Source organism: Mchenga conophoros, linkage group LG17 (genome assembly GCF_057382185.1).
Source record: "Mchenga conophoros isolate Kocher_MC1m ecotype Shallow Benthic linkage group LG17, M_conophoros_male_GT1.1, whole genome shotgun sequence".
In the NCBI taxonomy this organism is placed as follows: Eukaryota; Metazoa; Chordata; class Actinopteri; order Cichliformes; family Cichlidae; genus Mchenga; species Mchenga conophoros.
Window position 1 is genome coordinate 40,265,993 of NC_140542.1, and position 19,396 is coordinate 40,285,388.

General features: G+C 42.0%; 1 protein-coding gene across 5 annotated transcripts in view; it reads left to right on the forward strand.

The window, feature by feature from the left end:
• Positions 1-4,572: 4,572 nt before the first annotated feature.
• Positions 4,573-19,396, forward strand: part of fam163ab (family with sequence similarity 163 member Ab) — a 42,081-nt gene continuing 27,257 nt past the window's right edge. For 4 of the 5 annotated variants that reach the window (XM_085252605.1, XM_085252607.1, XM_085252606.1 and 1 more), the window contains exon 1: positions 18,179-18,646. The gene's annotated coding sequence lies outside the window, so the exon portion shown is untranslated. Of the gene's footprint in view, positions 4,630-18,178; positions 18,647-19,396 lie in introns of those variants that run through there. The other variant, XM_085252604.1, reaches the window with a different exon arrangement.

A 19,396-nucleotide genomic window follows, 5' to 3' on the forward strand; every position in this document is an offset into this window, starting at 1 on the left:
AACACTTAAGCTGCACTCACCTTGCTTACTGACTCAGGTTTCTGTTGTTGTTGTTTTTTTTTTTTTTTTTTTAATACAGTCAAGTTCAGTGCAATGCCCTCACTTATGAGGATCACTTACCCATTGCAAAACACAGGTTTTGGGTGCTGCTGCATTCAAGAGTCATATAGACAGATGCAAACAGGTACAGTCCCAATCAAAAGGTTAAGACCACTTAAAAAATGGCCCCAAAATCCTATTTTGCATGGTTGGATCTTAACAAGGTTCAACGTAGAGCTTCAACATGCAACAAGAAGAAATGGGAGTGAGACAAAACATTTTTTTGAGCAATTTATTGAAAACAAGCTGAAACAGGCTGTTTTACAGCTGATCAAATGTTTAGGACCACTTGCCTTTGAAAGGCCAAATCTGTGCAAAAATGTGGATTCATTGTCATTTTCTGTCATTTCACTGTCATGATGCTCTGTTGGCAAAGGAAAACAAACCTTCCCTTGTTGAACGTGGTCGGGTTGTTGAACTGCATAAGCAGGGTCTCTCACAGCGCGCCATCGCTGCTGAGGTGGGACACTTAAACTGAAACAGGCTGTTTTACAGCTGATCAAAAGTTTAGGACCACACCAAAAAAACCCCTGTAAACCCCCCAAAACAGAAGTTCTAAACATGAACTCAGTGGTGAGTCGCTCCACCGTTATTGTTGATCACTTCAAACATTGAAAACATTGATGCTTGATGCCAGCGTTTCCATGAGGTGAGAGGGAACATTTCTCCAAGTGGTGAAGACGACCGCATGAAGGACATTTACTTCCTGGAACTGTTGTCCATTTCTGTAAACTTCCCTTGCCATCCATCCCCAAAGGTTCTCACTTGGATTTAGATCAGGGGAACATGCAGGATCATCCAAAATAGTGAGGTTATAAGAAGTCTCTTGTCCTGCGGGCATTGTGTACTGTAGCCTAAGGAGCTTGGAAAGAAAAGCGTCTGGACTTCTTTAAGTTGCTTGAAGACGTTTAGCCTCTCATCTGAGAAGCTTCTTCAGTTTTAAGGTCAAATGGTGGAGAGTCCCAGAGTCGCACCATTTGACCTTAGCCCCTTCCACTGTGGCGCATAGAAAACACCTCAGGTGGGATCTGCTTGTCATGCCAGCAACGTTGGAAACCATCAGGACCATCGAGGTTACTTTTGTTCTCAGAGAATTAAACTTTCTTCCACCTTTCAGTGTCCCATGTTTGGTGCTCTGTAGCAAAGTCCAAACGGTCAGTTCTGTGGCGTTCAAGGAGACGAGACGTTTTTTTTGTTCTTGAAGCCTTTCAGCCTCAGATGGCATCTGATGGTTATGGGGCTGCAGTCGGCACCAGTAACGGCCTTAATTTGGGTCAAGCATCGTCCAGTGTCTCGACTGACAGCCAGTTGGATCCTCCGGCTCAGTGCTGGTGACATTTTTTTGGGTCTTCCACTTGAGTTTTTGTTCCATAACCCTCAGGATCATTTAGGAAATATCAAATGACCGTCTTACTGCGTCCCACCTCAGCAGCGATGGCGCGCTGTGAGAGATCCTGCTTATGCAGTTCAACAAGGGAAGGTTTGTTTTCCTTTGCCAACAGAGCATCATGACAGTGTGACTGCCTGACAGAAAACAACAACAACAACAATCTTTATTTATAGAGCACATTTAAAAGCCTTGGGCATACCAAAGTGCTTTACATAAAACAATAAAAAATAAAACAGTTCACACATTAACATCAAATACATAAAAGTAACGGATTATGTTCACAGATAAAAGCCACCAATAAGAGTAAACTGCAGCACATAGGTTATAGCAAGGTAAGACTGTACCACCATGATAAAAGACACCAATAATGGAAAGATAGCAGAGAATTTAATACAATACAATAGGTCACTGCAAGCAAGCCAGCATTTAACTGGTAGAAAAGGCAAGTTTAAAAAGATATGTTTTTAGCCGTGATTTAAAAGAATGAATAGAAAATGACAATGAATCCACATTTTTGCACAGATTTGGCCTTTTAAAGGCAAGTGGTCCTAAACATTTTATCTGGACTGTGCCCGTGTGCAGCTTTGTATATGACTCTGAATGCAGAGCACCCAAAACCTGTTTAGCAATGCATAGAAATGACAGAGGACTAAAAGATTAGCACAGGGGCAATGATGATAAATCATCTCTAACATTAATGATCCTTATAAGTGAGGGCATTGCACTGATCAAAGACAATAGTTGTGTCAATAAAATTAACTGCATCTTGGCTAACAGCACAGAACTTGATTTTCAGCAAGAGCAGGAAAGGAGCTAATAATGAACCACATGTATCCTTCTGAAACCGAGGGGAGAAGCTAGAGCTTGCCTGCCAAAATGTGGCCAGACGTATGAAGGTCAAAGCAGAGCGTAGAGTTCTTGATCACTGTCTGCATCCTGCTGGGCTTCCTGACCTTTACTGGCTTACCAAATTATCCTTGTAAGAGGCTCCTAATGAGAGTGGCTCATCTCAGTCAAACAAAATCAGGAGAAATTATTAACCTACATAATTTATAAACACACACACAAGTATTTTCTGCTTTAATAACACAGATGTGGAACTTAGAACCTCCGTTAAACATGATACAGGTTTTGTAGACATTAGCTCCAGTTTAATGTTGCCAACACGACTCAGCTTTCTGCATGAAGCTCAGCATTTGATGACACATTTCAAACAGACAAACATTTGCCTTCACTCTGAAATCTTTCTGTACGCACATAATCGCACGCACAACACTCATTAACTAGAGCACACTGCAAAAAGCAAAGGCACATGCGTGTGTCAGGCTCCATTATGATGTTTGTGAGGGTGGAGGAGGGTGCAGCTTGGGAAGACAGACCCTCAGTAAACCTTATTAGGAAGGAGAGTAATGTGGTTGCAGCTGAATTAGCAGCCGACAGCAGCACAGCATCGCTGTGCTGAATGAACATGAAGATCTGATGGCTTCGCTTTACAGGCAAAACCCCAAACCAGACCGGCTAAAGAAAACTGTTGTTTCACAGGCTTTCGGTTCAGTAATTAGACCAAGCAAAGGCAAAGTTGTTGATAATTTAGTTGTCTGTCTCCACATTTTACATCCAGAGTTTGACCAGTTTCATAGACTGAGCCTCTCCATGGAAAGAAAAACTGATTTTCTCCTTTATTTTTCTATTATGTGAGATTTACAATCATGGTTTTTATAAAAGAAAAGACTGTATTCTGTGTCAGTTTTGTTTTATTTAACAGGTCATAATAAAAATGATCTAATCCATACCAGGCATCAGATGAACAACAATACATGTCATTATTTACTGGAAAAAATAAAGCAAAGCAGACTCTGAAGCAGGGGCGTAATTTGCAGGGAGTTTGTGGGGTTATGACCCCCCCCCCAATAAAATTATGAATTATCTTGCATAAATAGGCTGTTGATTTTCTTTACTCATTTCAGGTATTACCAGCAAAGTAGGTGCACGTTTCATCATCTGGGAATTTAGCCAGATTTATTTATTTATTTGGACAGAGACAGGTGACCCCACCCAATGTTCAGCACAAAGTTACGCCGATGCTCTGAAGCAAGACCCAAGGCAGACAAAATTCAAAGTTTGACTGATTTACTGAATAACAATGAGCATGTAGGCGAGATGACAGCAGGGGTTACTGAGAGAGGAGAGATAGGTGAGTCAAGGTGACGAGGCTTACTTGTTTGTCTCACTTGTTTTCATCTGTAAATGGAGTCAAAGGAGGTTGGCAATTCAGAGGAGCAGATGCAGTGACCTCTGGACCTGCTTAAAGGGAACAGGAAGAGTAAGCCACTCTTCAGCCACACAGATATGTTAGGCTAATCTTGCCAAAATGCTGGGGAGTCTTGAAGGAGCCTGATTACCACTCTAATGAAACAAACGGTCTGGCAGAGACTGGTTGTTGGAGCTGGTCCTTGAGTGCTGGTTGAGGATGAGATTGATGTGCAACAGGTCTGCAACCTAGACTCAGGGAGAGTTGGAAGGCCGAAGCAGAAAACAGACCAGCGGGGGCCCATCCATGACTGTTTCCTGCATGTTATGCTTTCCTTGCTTCAACAAAAAACAAGGTGTGCTCGTTTCCTGTGTGACTACCAGTGTTTATCAGTTGTGGAGGAATTTTGCCATATTCTTCTTGACAATGTTGGTTCAGTTTATTCATATTTGTGAGTGTAACAGAGTTCAAAAAGCTTAACAATGAAGTTCCTCAAAATTAATGTGCTTTATGAATAGTTGGAGTCACCTTGTGGACAAATACTGCAACTGCATTAAGGTTCCAAATAGCTGCGCAGTAGCTGTCTCAGCAAAGGAAAATAATGCATGCTCATTAGTAAAAACACTCTCACAGAGGTAACTGTTAACATGTATTTTTATTGTAAGCAGTACTAGCATGTACACTGAAAGTTACAGGCATTTTGGTGCATTAATACTAACTTTATTCACCAGTAGCATTTTTGGTTAGCATGCTAAGCTAGATAGCTAGAGGGCGCTGTCTGGCTCCACCCAGCTCGAACACTATGAGACTGTAACTGTTGCTTGTTAACAGACCCGAACGTTGCAGTTTTGTAACAGGATGATGACTGCGTGCTGTTATCTTTGTACAGGTAGGTGCTGTTACGCATTTTTACTTGATGTTGTTGTACAAAAACGATAAACAATGGTGTTTGTTTTAGATGAGAAATTTATGTGTTTTTTATTTTATTGTTGTTGTTTAAGAAAAAAGTAGAAATAACAGCTCTCACCTCGGTTAGCACAAGGATGGAAAAAATAAAAATACTGCTACTATATGATCGCACATTTGGTTTCAGCTAGAACTTTTAAAGAAAGACTTTGACAGCGTTGTATTGTAGGAATGTATATTAGTCTTTTGTTAACTAAGAACACACTGTCGATGATGACTAGGTGCTGTTGTCTTCGTACCAGAATAAAGAGGGAACCCAGAGTAGGAGCAAGTCCGTTGTCACAGTGCCGTCCTTTCTACATGGGCGTTTAACATCACATTCACCATAGACCAGGGGTAGGCAATCCAAGGCCTCGAGGGCCAGTGTCCTGCAGGTTTTAGATGTGTCCTTGATCCAACACAGCTTATTTAAATGGCTAATTGACCTCCTCAACATGTCTTGAAGTTCTCCAGAGGCCTGGTAATGAACTAATCATGTGATTCAGGTGTGTAGACCCAGGGTGAGATCTAAAACCTGCAGGACACCGGCCCTCGAGGCCTGGAGTTCCCACCCCTGCCATAGACTCTCAGACCTGCAACAACTGCATGAGCACAGCTTTTTTTTTTTTTTTTTTTTTAAGCGTCCGTCACATCATTTAACTCAGGTTGAGGTCTGCTCTTTGAATGGACTGTTGATTCTTTTCTATCTGTTGCGCGACCCAGTTTGGGCCACGCTTAGCTTTCACACATTTGACTCTAGAACATGTTGGTATACAGACGGGTTTGCGGTCAACTCAGTGACTGCAAAAAACCCCAAGTTGACTGTGAGGCCTCGGTGCTGACCTCTGTGCATTATTGCCACCTGCAGTCAGTTGATTTACTGCCAAATCAAAAAGACCACAAGCTTATCTCAGCCGACCACCTGACTAGTATTTCCTATGTTCTCAGGTCTCTTACTCTGTTATATGGTGAGCAGTGCTGCATTTTAATGTATGCAAGCGTGTAGATTAGTGTGTGAGCAGCTCCTGTGTGCATGTACAGTGCATTCAGTGTGTAAATGAGGGTGTACTGAGTCACACTCATACGCTGAAGGATGTTTTCCAGAAGAGGAGCGCCTCTATTTTAATTCCTGTGCCAAAATTCTTATCACTCGTATTAATTTTAGGACCGCTGGAGGAATACAGGGGAGAACCATCAATCTCCTGCTAATCCCTCAGATACATAGCAGCAGCTATAAGCTTTATATAGGTGTTTTTGGAACATGGGTGCTCTTTCATAATTCTGGTGCAGGAATCAGGTAACATTATAAAGCAGTGCTCCATTTTTAGGGACTTTTTTTTTTTTTGAGCTACAACTGCATTTGGAACTTTTTTAACATAAGAGAAGCTGTGAGGCAAGTAGGTGTACTGTGATTGGTCCAGGTTTAAGTATGCCGATTGATTAAACACAGAAAATCATCTTTAAAAACTAATAACATTAGTAAAACCAGGGAAGTTCTAATAGTAGAAACTCCCTTTCTCTGGCTGTGATACCTCCACCTCTTCAGCCTCTCCTCCAACCTGCCACCTACTCTCACTGCAGATTGTGGCAGCAGACCACACACCTGTCTCATTGTCCTCATGCATGCCCTGCACCACCTCCTCAGACTCTTCTGCAGCTCCACAGTTGCTCTCTTGACACTTGATCATATGTTTTTTTCTACATGCATTAGGACACCGTGCAGCACTTTCTCCTTCGCTGTACTTGTCCACACTCTCAAAGCGAACATCACAGCTGTTTTGCTCTTTCTCAGCACGTCTTTTCTTACTAGCTTCAAAAGCTCCTCTCCATATCTTCATGTTATGGTCAAATCTGCTAATGTGGTGTACGCTGGAATATGGATGTGTTGAATATTTAGTACTCTGTATGGCAGTATAGTTATGGCTTTAAAATCAGTTTCCTCACAGTTTATCTTTTGTTTTATACAATACTTTTATTTACAGAAGCACACAACCATACACCTTTTCTTAAACGATCAGCCCTGACCTCTCCTATGTCAAAGACGTGGAAACCTTAAAGACATCCAGGGGGAAATAGGAAGAGCACTCCTAAACTTTGTGGAAACCCTTCACACAACTGTTGAAGCTGTTACGGCTGTAAAGAGTTAAACCCTATGGATTAACCTCCTGAGACCCGAACTCTTCCACAGCAGCATTTTTAATTTCTCTTTGATATTTGGGCTGATTGGGACCTGATGAATGTAAAAACAAAGAAGTACCAGATTTTTTTTTTTTTACATAATTTTTGTTCGTAAGGAAAATGAGAGCCACATATGAGGATATTCTTTTAAAATTTTGATAGAACAGTTGCAATATAATGTCCTGGTAAGTGGATATCAGGCCATTGTAGAGCAAGATTTAGTATTTTGGTCTAAATAACCCAAAATGTGACGTCCACACATGTGGACGGCAGGTCCTAGGAGGTTAAGAATGGGCTGTCACTCAAGTTCATATGCATGTGAAGTTGTTCATAATAAAATTCTGATAATTATTAAGAAAACCAATCTTTTCAGCCCCTCCCCATTATCTATATTCAAGTCAGTACAGCTCCCTTAAATGAGGTGCCGCACTTCCTGCTGTTCTCCACCTGGATGCAGATGTGTCCAGGATTGTTTGCCAGCAGCAACCAGCTGCAGCTGAGCTCCAGGCTCAGTTAATATGCAATGGCACACACTGACAGTTCCATTAAACTGTATTTATGGCAGCCACAAATAATTGATATGCAGATATGGCAGACTGGTCGCACTCGCAGAATTGTATTTGGCCCAGCAGTGCGATGCATCAAGCTGCCACGCTCAGTGACAACAGACACAATATGCACCATCACCGCGTATTGTTTGCCCTCATAGACATCTTTCACTGTCTGCTGCTTGTCTTGTTTTCCAGGTCGTATTTTCCTCATTTCCTCTTCTGTTTTTTATGATTTACCTTTTTTTTTTTTTTTCTTTTCTTTTTTTTAAATCCACCTGAAGCAACGGTTACTCACTAACTTGGAAAAAACAAACAGAAAAACTGACATTTCATAAAAGATGGTGTGGCAATATGCCCACAAGGTAGAAAATGCTATATTCTTCTGTGAGGAGTAAGTTTGTCCTTCAGTAAGAACTGTAAATCTCTATAGCTAAACCCCTCTCTGCTCATTCCACCGAAAGTCCCTTTGGTGCTTTAGACTGGATTTGTACAACAAAAGCCCCTCAGCTGTACAACATATCTGGGATGAACAGGCTCCAGTTCACCCGTATTCTGTCTTAAACAGCTGCAATAGGCGTTTGTTGCATTAAGCTATAGTATTTAGCTTTTTCCAGACGGACATTAAGAATCTCGAATCAGAGAAGGAAAGAATAATATTTGCAGATTTAAGGCTAAGCAATGAAATACTCTGGTGATTACACTCTGATCAAACATTAGAGCAGAGTCCCCACTGATGACAGGAATGAGGACAGGACCCTGGCGTGTAAACGACGGTGGTTTTGGAGCGGAGTTAGCAGCTGTTTGAGACTCGCAGGGAAAGACCTGGCCGCGGACGGTGAGGCGGAGGTGAATGTGTGCTGCAGGCGGCTTTAGGGAAGAAGGTCTGAAAGGCAGAAAGACACAAAGGCAATGAATTTTTAAAGAACAGGGGCTCGTTAAACCACAGCAGACATGATGAAATTGAATGAGGGGAATCTGACAGCGTGGGAAAGTGGAAGTGACAGAGAGAACGGAGCAGCGGGAATAGCTCGAAGGATGAAGCTGGATGTGAGGGGGCGGATCATCCTCATCATCTGAAGCTTTATTCATTTATTATAGCTTCACCTACGGCACGCAGGGTTTGCACATGCGGTAAAATAACAGTGGCTTGGACATCAGAGATGCGCAGTAACGCATTACAAGTAACATCTTACTGTAATCCGATTACTTTTTCAAGCAACTAGTAATGTAAGGGATTACTATTGCAAAAAGTAATTAGATTACGGTTACTTTCCCATAAGCACGCTGCGTTACTAAACCATGATGTTGTTTGTGTGAGCGTCTCATGAAAGTGACGTACGAGCGTGCGACGTTCGTGGCAGCGACAGACGTGTGCAGATCAACAATGGATAATATGGAGTGCAGAGAGAGTACGAGCATGCAGCGTTTAGTGTGGAAGTAATCACATTACTTTGAGCTTGATTCTGTCAAAGTGACAAAAACATTAGCGTCTGCTGTGCACTCTGCGTGGGAAGAAAACTTCTTTCTACAGCCAAAAATTTAACTTGAAATCTGAGCGAGCAGCGAGCACGCTGCCACGGGAACGTGACATTCACAGAGAAACCCCGGATCCTCCCACTGACATGTCGCTGTGGGCAAACCTCCACCCGCCCCACTCCTGCTAAACAGCTGACAATAGATTTAAGAGCTGCCGAGTCTTTGATTTGAGTTATTTTTGCTGTGTTTTACTATTTGAAAGAGTGTAAACACAAAACATGATTTTATTGTATATGCTGGAATATGCAGGAGATATTGAAAGACTGTTGCATATAATTTCATTTTGCTTGATGCATGAAGTTAAAAATTAAAATGAATAAAATACGTTTTAAAAAGAAACTTTTTCATTTGATGGATTATGCAAAGAAATAGAACTGGGCTGAAAGGTCTGTGCTTCATTATGTATTCAGGTTGTGTGTCATGTTTTTGAAAATTAAGTAAGTAATTGCTTTCGAAAATAAGTAATCAGTAAAGTAATGGGATTACTTTTTGGTGACATAATCAGTAATTAGTAACTAATTACTTTTTTCAAGTAACTTGACCAACACTCTTGGACAACTTGAGCACAACAATTAAATGTGATGGGCTAATGCTGCTTTCTTAGTTTCACAGTGACACAAACACAGCAAAGACAACGTTCTCTGTTCTATGAACATAACATGCTGGGCCATGAAGACTGGGTTTATACAACAGGGAAAATATCCAGTTTGTCCACCTTTTGCCCTGGATGTCTGTTTCACCCTAAACTGCACCACATTTGTTATATTGGATAAGACCTCAAACAAGAAGTCAAGACCATAAACCCATCTGTAATGTTTTCACATTGACTCCAAAACAACGGAGTTCCTCCTCACAGTCAGAGATGTTGCCTCCTGGTCATCCAGGTTTTAATGCACCTGTACCTCTGCTTTATACCGTCAGGACACATAACTATATAGACTCATCTGTCACCTTGTTAGATTCACATTTTCGTAATGCAAATATCACATGACAGCAACTCGGTGCATTCAAGAACCTAGACACGATCAAACCTGCTGAAAGCTGAGCGTCATAAGGGGAAGAGAGGTGGTTTAGTTGAACATAGCATGACTGTTGGTGCCAGAGCAGCTGGTCTGAGAATTTCAGAAACTGCTGATCTGCTGGGATTTTCCCACAGGAGCATTTCTTGGTTTTACAGGAAGTGGTCCAAAAAAGAAACTATCCAGTGAGAGGTGTTTCTCTGGGTGAAGATGCCTCACTGAGGTCAGAGGAGACTGCTTTGAGCTCATAAGCAGGTAACAGTAACTCAAATCACCACATGTTACATGCAGTAGAGCATCTCTGAATGCACAACACGTCCAACCTTGAAGCAGATTAGCTACAGCAACAAAGACCACAGTGGGTGCCACTCCTGTCAACTGAGAACCGGAAACTGAGGCTGCAGTTCACACTTTTGATGAGTGAGATTTTAGTGTTGTATCAGTCCATTTCTCAGAACTAATTAGCCAATACCTGTGTCCTTGAGTTGCACCTGTACATTTTATTAATGCAACTGGCTAAGCAAGCTAGGTAAGTGCTAGCCAATACGCCATATAAGTCACATGAGGTGTGAAAAACCAACATGGTGCCACACAAACATGTAACGCAGAATCTACAACCACTGGGTGATGTCCACCTTTACAGTCTATGGTTTTCTTTGAGGCAAACCACACCTGTCACCTGTCAGTCAAAGCACGCAGCAAGAGTGCTTTCACTGTATTTGAGCAGTTCTAATCTTATTATCTTATTATGTCATGGTCTGTTCACTGTAGAGCAGCTAGGATGTTTGGGATAACGAGCAGATTAGGTAAGAATCGAAGTTTCCGCAGTAAAAGTGAAGGATTTCATGGATACAAGTGTAGCAAACAGGTCTGTGAAGTACTTCAGTAAGATTGTACTTCTTGTATTAATGCTAGGTACTGATCTTGTACTGTATACGCTGTTTATTTCCTGTGATTTGTTTCATCTGCACTTTAGTATAAATAGATACTGATGTTAACTTTGGAAAATCGGCACTGAATGAAGAGCAGGCATCGCTGCAGGTCACCTGATGAATGGCTTCACTTACAGCCAACAGTGTAATGCTTAGTCATGATCTATCATCGCCCACAGGGCTCTCCTCTTCTTGTCGCCTCCTCTCTTCTTTCCGTTTCTCCTCCTCTGTCTTCTGCCCATATTGTACTTCTACTTCTAACCTGGTCTCGTCTCTTTTCTCGCACCGTTTCTGTCCTGCATGTTCCTTCTATCTGCCTCTGATCCGTTTTGTTCATGTATGCACGGACAGAGGAAACTGAAATGCAGTAACTGTTGTGAAAGTTATTAATACTGAATATCAACAGCTAGATAAAACCCAGCACCACAGTGAGGAAAATACACACAGCACTGTGGATTTATTAAGTTCATCAAATGACACAAACAGTACAGTCTGGAAACTCTGGTCATTTTGATTTTTGTCTACAAATATAGACAAATTCAAGCCTCCTGTCCAGTTCTTGAACATGTGAATTAAGCATTCGCATCGCGCTGCTTTTGCAGAGCAGCTTCTCTGTGTTTGAAAGGCTTCTTTAGCAGATTTACTTTGATGTCTAGCTGGTGATCAGCCACTCTGACATAAATTAATTTGGGAATTCACTTTTCATGCAAGCTCTCCGGTCCCAGTGGCAGCAAAGCAGCCTCAAAGCATTTACTGTGCTTCAGTCAGTTGGATGATATTTTCATCTTGATATGCAGGGCCTGCATTTAATTCAACACATTATTCCAAAGTAATTAAACTTTAATTTGCACTAAATTCATTTACTAACAAATCAATTAGTTAACTGTTCAACAGTTTGGAAACAAAAGCGTCTGGACTTCTTTAAGTTGCTTGAAGACGTTTCACCTCTCATCTGAGAAGCTTCTTCAGTTCTAAGGTCAAATGGTGGAGAGTCCCAGATTTAAGCCCTGTGGGAGTTTCCCCCCCCAAGAGGGTCATGAACCCCCTGTTGATCCGCTACCTAATCACATGAGCCAAGGTGTGAAAATGGGTGTAGGTCACAATCAACCAAGGTTTCAGGTGAACCCGCTGTGAAACCTAGCCCCACCCTATCATCTGATTTTCTGAAGTCACTCCCCCCATGGGGGGGAGGGGGGTGTCCCCCCATGGGCTTAAATCTGGGACTCTCCACCATTTGACCTTAGAACTGAAGAAGCTTCTCAGATGAGAGGTGAAACGTCTTCAAGCAACTTAAAGAAGTCCAGACGCTTTTCTTTCCAAACTCCTTGGGCTACGATGAGCTGGATGACTGAGAACCTTCACAAAGACTCTGCTAAAATGCACCTTTGTAGAGATTTTAGTGGTGGAAGGGGAACTTTGTGACCTTTTTCTTAAAAAGTCTTTTCATATAGAAAACTTTAGATGATATGGACAAAACTATTAGTCCACACATTTTGTCTTCCACCCCATGCAAGGTGCCTTTACAAACATTTACACTGAATTTAATGTAACAGTCAGTTTTTCCTGGACACTAAACCATCAGCTGTGGTATTATTACACACTGGAAGGGTTTGGAAACCACACTATTTCGCCCTTGACGCAGCAGAGCACATGAAGCTTCACGGCGGAGATGCCAGATGCTGATGTGTTCCAAACCTCCTCTGACATTAACATCAGCACCAAAAGTGTGCAGTGGGAGCTTCCTGGCTTGCTTTTCTATGGTCTCCACTCTCACGGCACACTGTGAGCCAGGTTGCTATAGAGATGCTGCACACACACCCAAACACCTAGCCAGGTGATAGCTACTTTAGCTCTTACTTGGTTTTATTTTGATTTTAAATGCCGGTACCTCGTCAGTGCCCAGCTTTGCTGCCCAGTATCCATTGCATTGTGTTTCTACAGTGCACTCCCCATAACCCATCAGTCCATCAGACGGCGCAGGTCAGACATGAGTTATAAAGCTCTGGCTGTGATGGATATCTTGTCTGACTGACTGCTTGATTAACTGCAACAACCCATTGTTTAACACATCTGCTGTAACTCATATTTATATCAGTCACCAAAATAGGATATATATGCTTCAGAAACTACTAGCCAGATTTTCAGGTTAGGGTTAATCATGTCAACCAGCACATGTCTATACTTACACAACTTTCCCCCCTTTTTGCCACAGCAGTATATGTGTGTTACATTGTCTGCCCTCTGTGATCTCAGACCCTTCTGCCTATTCTATCATCTAGTCCCCTCCTCTGACTAAAATATAATACTGTAATACGGAGTAACGTCCTGGATGTAATGAGGGAAGGTCACTGCTGACTGATCCAGCAATGTGAAACTCAAATCTTGTGTCTGCACCTCCCCCAGAGTCAATACTGTCAGTTAAATCAAACAGCTCTAGCTTGCTCTGGATGCTCTCTTTCTCTTTTACATTTCAGATACACAGTTTTTGCACAGACTGGTGTGGCGTGCATTTACAGGAGCGGTCTAAACCCATGTCCTTGTTTTTGTGGTCGTTTGTAAGGTCCCCCACTCTCCCAAGTCTGAACAGGTATGCATTTCTTTCCAGAGAACATTTAAAGCAGTGACTAAAGGTTTTGAACCGTATCCTTGAGGCGACTCTAGTTTTACTGAATGAGCATCTTTAATCCATACAACCACGGCCACACAGGTGTCTACGCTCCTTTACACACGGAGGAAAGTTCCTGTTAAAGTTTCAACTTTGACTCTCCCAGAGTTTTCCTGTAAAATGTGTCTGGGCTCTTATGGATTAATATCTTGATTAAAGACATTTCAGTTTTTGTCATAGTGGTGGATCAAAGAAACAGATTACTGTTCTGAAAAACAATAACTTGTGTTTACACTTTTGTGTTTGCAAAAAACCCAACCTAGTAAGATAATTAATGAGAATAAGATGTGGTGGGTCATTGTTCTTTTGCCTTTGGCTAAAGTCAGGATAGATGTTTACTTTGGTTGTAGGTGTCAGGGTCCTGGGTCTCCTGACCCAGCGTTTTAGTTCTTTGTGATTTTTGTATTATTGTACTTGGTGTGAGTTTCTAGTTTCGATCCCTTGCCCTTCATGTTTCTATGTCCCCTCTGTTCTGTGTAAGTCTGTGTCTGCATGTTTGAGTTCCCCTCTGTGTCTCTCGGTTCTTAGAGTCCTCTGCCTTATGGTTTATGTCTCTGTGTTTCTTAGTTGCTGTCTCCACTGTGTCAAGTTCGTGTCTCTGTGTGAAACTTCCTGTTTTACTTTGAAGGTCCGTGTCTTATGTGAATGTGTCCTGCTTTGCTTGTCTCGTCAGTTCTAATTTCCCCCAGCTGTGCTCTCCTTCTGTGTCTCATTCTCCTCGTTACTTCCCAGTGTATTTAGTCCCTGTGTTTCTCTGAGTCAGTGTTGCGTCGTACCCTCAACAAGCTGTGTGTGTTTTGCCTCCGTGTTGCCAGTGTTTTGTTTCCAGTTCCAGTTCAGTGTTTTGTGCTTCAGTGTTTTAGTCCACCAGCGTTTTTGTTTGTCTTTTGGTGAGTTTAGTTAGAAAGAGGTTTTCCAGCATTAAAGCTGCGCTTTAAGTTGAACTTCTGTGTCTGAGTCCTGCATTTTGGATCCACCACTCCTGCTTGCCCGCCTGCCACACAGCCAACCATGACAGTAGGTCTTTATTTGAAGCAAAGCTAGACGTGTTCTCTGCAGATTCATGTCTAGCATACAGACATGAGAGTGGTAGCAAGGTGTTACCGGTCTCTCAATCCTCTAAATCTTCTAAGATGTCAGACTCTTTCTTTTATTGTCTTGAATTCCTTTTGTTCCCTGAATGTTTTTAGCACACACTGACTTTGTACCAGTGGTATTTTCACTAAAAGGATCTGCTTGTTTTCATCTCCCAGTCTTTTTCTGTAATTTTGGGTAACTAAAAGGAAAAATCACTTTCTGTGGCAGTAAAGGTTACCTGGTCGACTGAACGCAGATCCGGTACTGAGCTGCACGACAAGCTGTCCCTGCAGTTTTATCTCAGATGTGTAGCCATGAGCTACTGTGAGTATCATCACAAGAAACTGATATTTCAGACAAAGTTTTCCTGATTGTGTTTCCAACATTTCACAGTTCACAACCCCAAAGTACCTCGTCAGCCACGTCTTACTGTGTAAGTGAGGCGAGTAGCCAAAGATGAGAAGACGGAGGACTATGAGATGTTCAGAAATAAAATATGCTCAACACAAGCCTTGCAACAGCTGTCAGCTTGTAAAATTGAGTGATTATAGTTGCAATAAAGCATTAAGTGGTCAGACTAATGTATTTGTTTTTGCTACTTTTTAAACTTGACCCTGATAAGGAAGAGCAGAAGAGGATGGGAGGATGGATGGATGGATGGGAGGATGGATGGATGGATGGGAGGATGGAGGGAGTATGGATGGATGATGGATGGGATGATGGATGGGAGGATGGATGAATGGATGGAGGGAGTATGGATGGGAGGATGGATGGGAGGATGAGGGATGGATGGATGAGGGATGGATGGATGCTTTCCTATACTGATTCTGTTCCCACAGCACTGACGTAGCTGTCTACACTTAGAAGGACTAGTCCCAGTAGGTTCGATCACTAAGATTTCGTTCACAACAAGGTCCAGATCTCAGTTTCATCCCATGTCAATCAAATCATGGTTGTATATTTCCACTTCATCACAGTGATATTTATTTTTTGTTCTGATTAAGACACACATGGCTAACAGAGTGAACTCCAGGCCTTCATTACAAATAATAAACATATTCTTCTTCATAATAATACAATCAAAAGTGCTTATTCCAAAAACGTGTCTCGTTTCTCTTCGTATTTCTTCTTTCCTTTCCTAATTGTTTCTTCAAACAATTAAAGAGGAATTTGAGGCCAGCTTTTCAAGAAACAAATCACATCTGCAATTGGAAAAACGGGCCTTTTTCTAAAACGAGCGCCCACTATCCCTCAGTGGGATAAATGATCATGTGACTGCGGCGTGAGGAGCTTGAATCTGGGTCTGAACGTGATTGGTGCACATGTGAATGTGTGCGTTGGTGGATGCGTCTTTTCAACAAACTTGTGTTTGATTTCATAGAGACGCTTAACAGCTCCACTGTTTCACAGCATGTGAGACATAAAGGTTTGGAGGAATGAGCCCACACTGATTCGTCCACTCGCTCACCGCCGAGCACACCGTGTCTGCTCCTCTCTATGTTGTGTCTGCAGTACGCTATATGTCTGATTGGCTTTTCTGCCTAACTCCATAAACAGTAGGCGATTACCGTAAGGACTGGTTTAGCTCAGGTGGTAGAGCAGGTCATCTACTGATCGGAAGGTTGGTGGTTCGATTCCCGGCTTCCCCTAGTCTGCATGCCAAATATCCTTGGGCAAGATACTAACCCGAAATTGCTCTCCGATGCATTCATTGGAGTATGAATGTGTGTGAATGTCAGTTGTGTGAATGGGTGAATGCACAAGTTGTGTAAAGCGCTTTGAGTGCTCAGAAGAGTGGAAAAGCGCTATATAAGAACCAGTCCATTTACCATTTTACCATTTACCTGCGCCCACTGTTTTACGCTGTACTGATAAAACAGAGCTCTGGGTTTATGCATCATGGGGAATTTTTTTCTGGCACTGATTACCGTTCCAGACAGATCCAGCACTTGGTCTGGATCCGGACCGAGGTCAGCCATTTGGTGACGTATGGACTAGTCCCTTAGCTTAGCTGGAAGTCATACAGTCAAATAATACGTCAATAAATCGTATCGATGAGAAATAAACAGGTCCAAGCTTCTTAGAGGTCAACAAGTAAAACAAAGCTAAAAGCTAAAAAGAAGAATCATATTATATTACATAACCTTTTTAATGCAAACTTTATTTATTATTTATTGAGCCTCGGATCAGCTGAAACGCTCAGTTTATTTAAATCCAGGTTGAAGACTCACCTGTTCTCAGCTGCATTTGAATAAAGCACCAAATCTGCACCGTTTTACTTTTAAGCTTAAATTTTAAAACTTACTCCTTTTTTCCCATTTTAAATCCTGCTTTTTATTTGTTTCTGTTTTTTAATGTCTCTGTAAAGCACTTTGGATCAACTTGCTGTTGAATTGTGCTATATAAATAAACTTGCCTTGCCTTTATTTTTTATGCATTTTAATCATTTATTGCTTTGTGATTTTGGCAGTTTTTGTCCTCTGTAGTTTGAGAGCCTGGAGCAAGACTGCCCAGCTTCCGCTGCCCTGCTCTTCTTGGATTCACTTGCATTAATCTGTGTGTCTCAGTTTTGTTGCACATCCCTTTTTAGTCAGCCAGGCCTTCCCTCTCCGTCAATATTGGCGTTGACTTGGCTGCAACAGTAAGTAGATTAAAGGAACAGTGATTGAGGGCAAATCAATTACTGTGGCTCAATGGTCTGTGTATGGGGGCTCTACTGTAGCATTACCCAGCCTTCGTTTTCTAATAGGAACATTCTGAACCAGCGTTCAGGGTAACATCCAGGTTGTATTGTTGAGTCTAAAGGAGTTTATGGGTGATGAGTATGGCTGAAAGCGTCGATATGTCCTGTCTCCTGGTTGTATCCATATAATGATGACTACATGCTATTTTTGGTGTTATTATCTTTATCATTGAACTTTCTTTCTTCTACTATATCAGCATGATATCATATCTCACAGTACAATAATATTGAATGGGTTGCATTGTTGTATTTTGTCATGTTTCTCAGGTCTTTGTCTGAATTTCTACGAACATTATTGCTAAGGATTGTCTTATTGCATTGGAGTCACACTGGGTTAAATATGTACACTTGGGTTTTTAAGGGGTATTTATTATTTTCTTCTTTTTTTTGGGTTGTATGGAAGCCCCAAACGCAATTTCATTGTTCTTGACAATGACAATAAATAAATAAATACTAAAAAATACTACTGCTATCATACAGTACTGTGATACTCGTACAGTAATATGATACAGTACTAATATTTTGAATATGGTGCACTCTGTAAGTTTATGCAGTGATTAAACAGAGTTCAGAAACATCCCACTTCATTTTTACTGGCATCGAGTTAAGTGGAACCTCGACGGTAATATTCTGGCTCATATATAAATATATTTTTGGCATTCCTCTGAAATGTAGGCCCACTACATCACGCCTTCTTTTTAAGGGAGGTTCTGCGTGATGTGGGGCGACTCCTCTCCTCCCATCGCTCCCCAGTCCGCCCAGCAGCGTCATTTCGCCTTCGCGTCCCGCACTTGTTGGATGTGTCCGGTTTAAATTCCGTGATTTCAAGCTTCCTGCCGCTTGCTTTCTCTCTTGGAGTCCCGAGAATAACGCCGCTGTGAATGGAGGTGAACGCGTTTTCACACACTACATGCGCGTAAAAAGCGCTCATCTCGGAGTTGTCCTCGTCCTTATCGGTTTGTTTCCTCCGGTTGCCGCGCCGTCAGTATGCTCCATTTTTCAGTGTCCTCCGGTTCTGGCTGTGTTCACAGCCGTGCATTTGACCTCTAATCTGGGGTTTCCACACCGCTGGTGTTTAGTTTCCCTGGCGGCTGTACGCGCTCTGGACTCCGGCTCATCCTCGGAGAAGTTCCGCCGCAGTCCCATGTACCGCGTTTCTCTGTCTTCCTCTTGCTGCGATAAGGATGCTGGTGGATTTTTCATGGTCAGTTTCCACAAGATTGGCCCAAGATTGACGAGCGGACCATGTAATTAGATCAGGTATGTGTGGTTGAAATTGAAACTGTGAGCACAAAGCAAGACGTTTTCAACAAAAATATAGATTTATTTAAAATCCATTTATTTATTATTTATTATTTATTTATAATCAGAGGTCTTAGTTTGTGATTAGAATGATTGGGGTTCAGAAGGGTCACTATTCTGTTAGGTTTATGAAAATGTCACATTACCTGGCAGAGAAGGTCTAATTGAGGCTATTTTTTCTCTTTTATGCTTCGTGAAATGTGGGCAGTGGAGATAAAGTGAGGGCGGAGAAGCTCAGCTGGAGGTGTTTGCCATTTTGATTCTACTCTGATCGCCTGCTGGCAATTCATTAAATGAAATTAATTAAACAGTGATGTGTAGATGAAGGCAGTGACGGCTACTTCGCTGCTTGGGGTTAGTGTTTTTTGAACAGATGGGGGAAACAAGGTAAGGTTCCTGAGAGTCACTGCTGGGGTCTGAAGTTCAGTTTGGCCCCCGGAGAGGGATCCCCCCCCCCCCCCCCCCCCCCAAAGTCCTTCACTGTACTACATGCTAAACATGACACAGATACAACCATTTAATGGCCACATTGTACAATCAAGTTGCAAAATACGACGCAGAATTTTGGACTGAAAGAAGAAAAATATTTATCCATCACAAATAACTGCTCTTACCTAAATGGCCACTTGAGGCTGTATCCAAAGGAAGTCAATCCTCAGAGTCCTGCTACCAAAGCAAAGTTTCAAAGAAAAAACGTGCTCGCTTTGC